We start from the raw sequence: 7693 nt of genomic DNA on the forward strand, positions 1-7693 counted from the left end.
GAATCAAACAAAATTACCCTATGTAAATTTATGATTACACAAATGGTATGCCTTTATGCCATGTACAAACAGAGAAACAACATGTATCACATTTGTTTACAATAAAAAAAAAATCCTAAAGCAAAAAAAAAAAAAAAAAACTTGAAATCATGTCTCTTAACATTGTTAGCATGAAGCAACGGCATGATTCTATCCAAGTTCAACTGATCTGGTCATTACATTCTATACTCATTTAGAAAAATGTAGGGAGAAAGTCATCAGGCATTTTGATTCCACAAGAATTCTGTTGTTTTAAAAATGTACTCTACAAACACAAGTCCAAAAAAATGACAACACATCATGGTGGAGAAGCTGTCCTCCTGATGAGCTTCCTCAGGGCTCCCTTCATGTCCCTGTTCCTCAGACTGTAGATAAAGGGATTCAGCATCTGAGTGACCACAGAGTACATCACTGAAGCCACTGCAGTCTTCCTGGAGGAGTCAGTCACTACAGAGCTAATGTACACCCCAAATCCTGTCCCATAGAACAGCGAGACATCAGATAGGTGAGACCCACAGGTGGAAAAGGCTTTATGCTTTCCTTCTGATGAGGGCATTATCAAGGCAGAGGACACAAGCTGAATGTAAGAGAAAATGATCCCAAAGAGAGGAACACCAGCAAATAGACCAGCCACCAAGTATACCAGGACATTATTGATAAGTGTATCATAACAGGCCAGTTTGATGATCTGAGCAAGTTCACAGAAGAAGTGGGGGATCTCCAGGTCTGTGCAGAAGGACAGCCTCAGCACCATCAGAATGTGGAGGAGGGCATGCACAATACTAATGACAAGGGAGAGTAGAACCAGGAGGACACGCAGGTGGGGATTCATGATGACAGTGTATATCAGGGGGTGACAAATGGCCACATAGCGGTCATAGGCCATCACTGCAAGCAGACAATTTTCTAAACCTCCAAAAACTAATACAAAGCAGACCTGGGAGAGGCATCCAGTGTAGGTGATGCTCTGATCCTGTCTCAGGATGTTCACCAGCATCTTGGGGACTGTGCTGGTGATTAAGCAGATGTCATTAAAAGACAGGTTGGAGAGGAAGAAGTACATGGTGGTGTGGAGGTGGGAGTCAAAGCTGATAGCCAGGATGATGAGCAGGTTTCCCAGGATGGTGATCAGGTACATGGACAGGAAGATGCTGAAGATGAGGGACTGCAGTGCTGGGTCATCAGTCAGCCCCAATGAAGGAATTCTGACACAGCTGTTTGGTTTATGGTTGCCATGTTTTTGAAGAATCTGAAGGCAAATATGAGTATAGAGGTAATAAAATGGAGAGACAGCTTCAGCACTATTTGGAAATGCTTTAGCAAACCATACCTGCCCACCCCTTGAACTTAGGACTGCTAGACTTCAGAACTTGAGAAAATAAATTTGTGTTATTATGCTGCCAAATCTATGTATGGTACTGGGTTATGGCAGCCCTAGAAACTAGGACACCCATAAACCCCCTCCCCAACTTCCCTACAATATTCAGAAAATTTCAGGATATTTGATTATGGTCATCACCATTGTACAGAATTTAAGGCCAGCAGAATGGGAACTCCGTGCACATGTCTATGAGAATGTGTCAAGCAGATGACACACAGTAGACACAAGAGGCACAGGGGACTCGTTTCTCTCTCTCCTGTTTCTTATTTCCCCTCATTGTTTCCCAGGATGAAAGTCTAGTGACATCCTTGCCCTCAAGTTGAAAGGATTTGCTGAGGAACTGTGTTGCCCTGGTTGACTTCAAGAGGAATGATTTCAGCACCTCACCTGGATATTGAAGATGGAAGGACTGTCCTCAGGAAATGCAGCCAGGCTCAGTGAGGCAGCAGGCTTCTCTTATAGAGGAATCATCTCTGGAAAGAGGCCCTGGTGTTGTGTCCTGGTGGATGTAGGATTGCTGAGGGAGGTGCCCCCACGCTGACTCCTGCAGTACCTGTCCCTGGGGCTCAAATCCAGAGCTGCTCATTAGACCAGCCGTCTTTCTCTCATTCTGATCTCAGGAGGGAACATCCTTCAACACAAACCCATACCTCCATACAAGTGGAGAGTTGAGGGTGGCTGACTTCCTGACCCCTGAGGCCCAACCCACTTCACCTCATTCTCTGCATTGCTTCTTCTCATCGCTGTTGGATGGAAAGGCACACATTTCACATGGAACTTTTCCAATATATTCCCACCTTCCATTTCATCTTTATAGAAAAGCATCTCTCTTTATGTCATGGTATCACAAAAGACAATTCAAATTCAGGTGTGAACATCCATTCTACGTGTTCATATAAGTAATGGGAACATAAATACTAGCAAGCATGATATAGAAATGCAAACATTCATGGCTCCTCATCTTAAAATCCATTGTATATGTACTAAATATTTGGAATGTTCATTCTCTACAATTTTACACAGAAAATCTAGTCAATTCTCTTTGGTGACTGCTGACTGCAGAAATTAGTTGCACCCTATTTAGAATTGAATTGATACCTTTTCCTTATCTAACATATCATAAATCATTGTTAATTATATTTGCCTTGCTATTCCATAAAATTCCAGAACTAATTCTCCTATCAAACAATAAAATGCACCTGTTGATCAAACGCTCCATTTCTCCCTTCTCCCTGCTTTGTTTAAGTATTATCCCTGCACTGTCTGCCATCTCAACATGCTTTACTGTGAGACTACACCATGCAAAAGGGTGCTGTCAATAGAACTCCTTCTACAGGCTCTGCCTCATTGGACCCCAGGTTAGGAATTGTGCTTAGGGAATTGAAGTCATGTGTCAAACCCTGCAGAGATAGTCATGAGACACTAAAGGTTTCATAGGAAGTGAAAATGCACCAGGTCATTACATGATCTCCTTTTAGCAAAAGGTGGTGCAGGAGCACCAGGTCTGTGCAGCACCATCAGACTGAACTAGGTCATGCACAACACAACAAGCAGGGAGTGTAGAACTAGTAAGACAGAGAGGTCAGGGCCCATGTATGGCAAAAAGACAAATTTCTAAACCACTAAAAATAAAGAAAAAGCAAACTTGGGAGAGGCATTCTGTCTGTGTGTGTGAAGCTCTCATGCTGTGTTTGGAGGTTCACTGTCTTTGGAATGTGCTTAAGCTCATGTCAGTAGGGCACAGATTGGAGAAAAAGAAGCACGTGGAACTGTGAAGAAGAGAGTCAGTGCTGACAGCTGGAATGACGAGCGTGTCTCTCAAGATGGACCAGGTACATGCACAGGAAGAGGCTGGAGAGGAGGGGCTAACACTCAGGATCATCTGTCAATCAAAGAAGAAGGAATTCTGCAGCAGATGTTTGGATTCTAGCTTGCATGTGGTAGAGGCATATGAAGGAAAAGATGGGACACACAGAGCAGAAGGAACAAATAAACCGGATTCAGGAATGGAGGCCTGGCTGATGGGTGAGGGCAGCTGTGACTCTGCAGGATGAGTAACCAGACTGAAGCAGGATTGGACCGACCTCAGAAAGATATGGGAGAGAATTAGGTGGGGCTATTTTTTGTTTGATTTGTATTTATTTGATGTTCAACAATTTTATTTTTTGGTTTTTTATGAACTTTAAAAAATATATTTGTGCATTTGTTTGTGAACACAGAGAAGCCCCTGCCAACCATGGATTTTACCACAATATCTCACTTAACATTTTTGCTGTGGCAAATGCAAGGGCCTGGTCCCCCCTTATTAGGTGCTTGCAGCGCTGTGCAGGCAGGCACAGAGGCTGACTGTTTCAGTGACTCCTTTGCATTGTAGCCCAGGGTTTAAGCCACATTCTATTCTCATTTTATTTTTATTTTAATTTTTACAGAATACATTTTGATCCATTGTACACAAATGGGGTACAACTTTTTGTTTCTATGGTTCTACACAATGTAGAGTCACACGATTCGTATAATCATACATGTACATAGGATAATGATGTCTGTCTCATTCCATCATCTTTCATACCCCCACCCCCTCTCCCCTCTCATTTCCCCCTAATTAATCTACAGTTCCTCCATTTTTCTCTTACCTCCCATTCCCCCACTCCCATTATATATCATCAGCCACTTATCAGTTTTTTTGGGATTGGCTTATTTCTCTTAGCATGATATTCTCCAATTCCACCCATTTACTTGCAAAAGTCATAATTTTATTCTCCTTTATAGCTGTATAATATTCTATTGTGTATATATACCACAGTTTCTTTATCCGTTCTTCTGCTGAAGGGCATCTTGGTTGGTTCTACAATCTAACTATTGTGAATTGAACATTTTTAAATATACCTGTTGAACTTTTGTGGTATAGCTGTTCATTGAGTTGTTAATTATACCTATATGCATGTATATATGTGCATTTTACATATGCACATAAGAGAAATCATCAACAAAATTAATAATAGCACATCTATCACTTTCAAAAATTTTCTTATGTCCTATTGTACAGATTTTCTTGTCTGCATGCATTCACTCAGCATACTTACTTTGAGATTCACCCACCCTTTCATATCAATAGTTTGTTACTTTTTATTGCCCATAGTATTCCATTTTTTGATACTCCAAGATTTACTTATTAATCTACCTATTGAAGACAATTAAGTTGTTTTTAGTTTGGGCCTATTACATATGACATTGCTGAATATTTTTGTACAAATTTTTCATATCCATGTCCTTTCATTTCTTTTGGGTAAATATTGAAGTGTGCAACATTAGGATCAAGTGGTAGATGTTTGACTGACTGACCAGAAATGGCTATTTTGTTTGGATTTCACATATCATTGGCAGTTTATTTTCTTCTCTTCAGAAATGTGTGATGTATCTATTGAAGTGCATATCTTTTTTAAAAAATAACTTATAATAGTCTTTATGTAATGATAATAGCAATTTTGTTATAAACATGTACATATATATGTAGGCAGATACATATTCATTGTATTCAATGTAAATTCATTCTTTAGGAGTGTATCCCCATTCACATTCACTTCACAGTATTTTCTAGATGCCCACACAAGCATAGGCATAGCTTTCACATGGTCTACTCTGTAAATGTAGATCCTGATATATTTACAGAGGTCCTGATATTAAAACTACCTTCCTGAATAAAAGATTTCAGTCTTGACTTTTGTGATTGAGGTTGAAACCACCTGATATTCAATTTTGCCTTTGATGTGAGACATGTATCACATTTATTTTTATTTCTTAGCACCTTTTATTAAGTAGTCCATCCATTCACTACTATATGAATTCAGCAATATAGGACCATTAATACATTGATGATTTCTAGACCCTTTTATGAATGACAGGGTTGTAGCCTCTATCTCTGCTTTAATATCATGTCTTACTTCTATAAAACACCAGTGGAGTAAAGCTAACTTCAATGTGGTAATAAACAATTTCTACAAGCTTTTTAATTTACAATCACAATGGTACCTTTTACAACAGGTTAATTGCCTTTCTGGTGGTTTACAGTTTCCCCCAAACGTGATGATGTTAGGAGGTAGGGTTGTGGAGGTACTTAGTTTTCTATGTGGTCATGTATGTGAAGCCCACCATGGAATCACCTAGTGCTTTGAGAAACAAACGTCCGTTGTTGAACCTCCACAGTCTGTGGTGTTTTATAGTAGCAGCTGCTGTCAACTGGGAGTTATGTTCATCCATAAGTAGAGACAAAAGCAATTTTGGATCTCCAGTAGCAATTGGAAGGATTATTACACTGTTTATTGTTTTGTCAGTGATTCCTTCAATCCTCAGAAATTTAATGAAATCACAGTACCGCCAGGCCCAACTCTGGATGCTGAGGATGCAGCAGGACACAGACTGAAGGATATCCTTGTACTGTGGTAACTACCATCCATGAGGAAAGAAACAGTCAGTGAACAGGAAAGATGTGTTTTGTGGATGCCACAATGTGACACCTGGCCTTGTGTATGGAGGAGGAATCACCACCCCAACTGCTAGGAGTGCTGGAGGCAGACTGCTCTTTGCTGTCAGTCATTTCCCGGGACTGTTCCAGCAGAAGAGAGGCTCTGCACTCAAGGCCCACAGAAGTGGACAAGTGGCACAGTTGCTGTGTTCTCAGGCACCCTGCAGTGAGCTCTGCAGCAGGCAGGAGCCTCTGGCACTGGAAGGTCTTGCAGCCTGTGTGCGATGAGGAGGCTGAAGTACCTGCCCACAGACCTGGAAGGTCTAGGAGACTGTGTGGATGAGGAGGCTAAAGTACCTGCCCACAGACCTGGAAATACTAGCAGCCTGTGTGGATGAGGAGGCTGAAGTACCTGCCCACAGACCTGGAAGGTCTAGGAGACTGTGTGGATGAGGAGGCTGAAGTACCTGCTCACAGACGTGGAAGGTCTAGGAGCCTGTGTGGATGAGGAGACTGAAGTACCTGCCCATAGACCAGGCAGTTGAACAGGCCCTCACGCTGACTGGGGAGAGGAGGAGGAGCAGGAGATGGGACCCGTCATCAGCACTGGTTCCCAGTCTTGAGGGCTGCATGCTGCACAGACAGCAGTGGTAGGAACCTCAGCTGCTATCTCCTTACCTGACAGCAGGGAAGGCAGAGATGTAGCTGGATCTGAAACTTTCACCGGGAGCTCAGATACTGCAAATTCCACAGACATGTTTGAGAGAAGCACCAGTCTACCAAAGCCTTGACTGACTATGTGGGAGCTATCCCCAAGTCACAGTGCTGAAATTAATGGTGCCACAGGATGACTGGAATGGAATGGTCCTTGAACTTCCCCTTGGATTTCCTCCTAGGAGCCACCCATTAGCACCACATATTAGCTCCTTCATGTAAAAGTAATCAACTTTCATTTGATTCTTCCCAAAACCTCCCAGACAAAGCAACGTCCCTCCAAGATTGCAGAAATTCCTTTAGATTTATTCAAATCAGTTCATTATATGAACTTCCACAAAATTATTACTATGACTGTATTATTCCATCTACCCAAAACTCTGAATACATTAAAATTACAGGCAACAAAGTTAACTTCTGAAGAAAATGGGTACATAAAGGAGTGGAAGAAAATGGATAACAGGTTAAAGAAGAGGGACTGAGCACTATTTTCCAAGAACTGAGCCAAGCAGTTCCCAACAGTAATCACACACTACCTGAGTGCACTCCAAACTTAATCTCAGATTATCCACCTTGGCATTGTCCGTGGTCTGGGAAGAAAAACAGATTCATGGGCCCACCCCACACTGCTGAAGTACAGTCTCTGAGGATTTGGATAAGGGAAGAAGGTGAAAACAAGCTCTCTGAGTGATTATAATACACAGAAAGATTACAAACCACCTAGCTTTGCAGTCTAATCTACACATGATAATTCACTTCACAGGAATGAGTTACCCATGGGCCAATGTCCTTTTTGGACTGTGTTTTGTGAAATGATGCTTCCTAAATGACTTCTTGAAGGGATCTTTTCCCATAAGGAAAACTAAGTCAGCTTTTTGTCTTTAGGAAAATATTTAAATATGTCCTATGACTGACTGACCCAGGGATCCAGTCGCCAAGAGAGGAAGCAGACCTGGGATGGAGTTGGTGCATGGAAAGAGGAATAACACTCCTTTCCTTCTGCCTGAATGCACATCTGCTGAACACCAACTGAATGAAGATAATTATCTTAATTTTTTAGCTAACTTGAGTACTACCGTTTGTACCAGTTTTGAGCT

The 7693-nt window shown here is 41.6% G+C and overlaps 1 pseudogene; it reads right to left on the minus strand.

Annotated features, from left to right (window-relative positions):
• Positions 1-337: 337 nt before the first annotated feature.
• On the minus strand, positions 338-1275 carry LOC124975816 (olfactory receptor 7G2-like; annotated as a pseudogene).
• Positions 1276-7693: the final 6418 nt, after the last annotated feature.

This window comes from Sciurus carolinensis, unplaced genomic scaffold (assembly GCF_902686445.1).
Source record: "Sciurus carolinensis unplaced genomic scaffold, mSciCar1.2, whole genome shotgun sequence".
Lineage (NCBI taxonomy): Eukaryota > Metazoa > Chordata > Mammalia > Rodentia > Sciuridae > Sciurus > Sciurus carolinensis.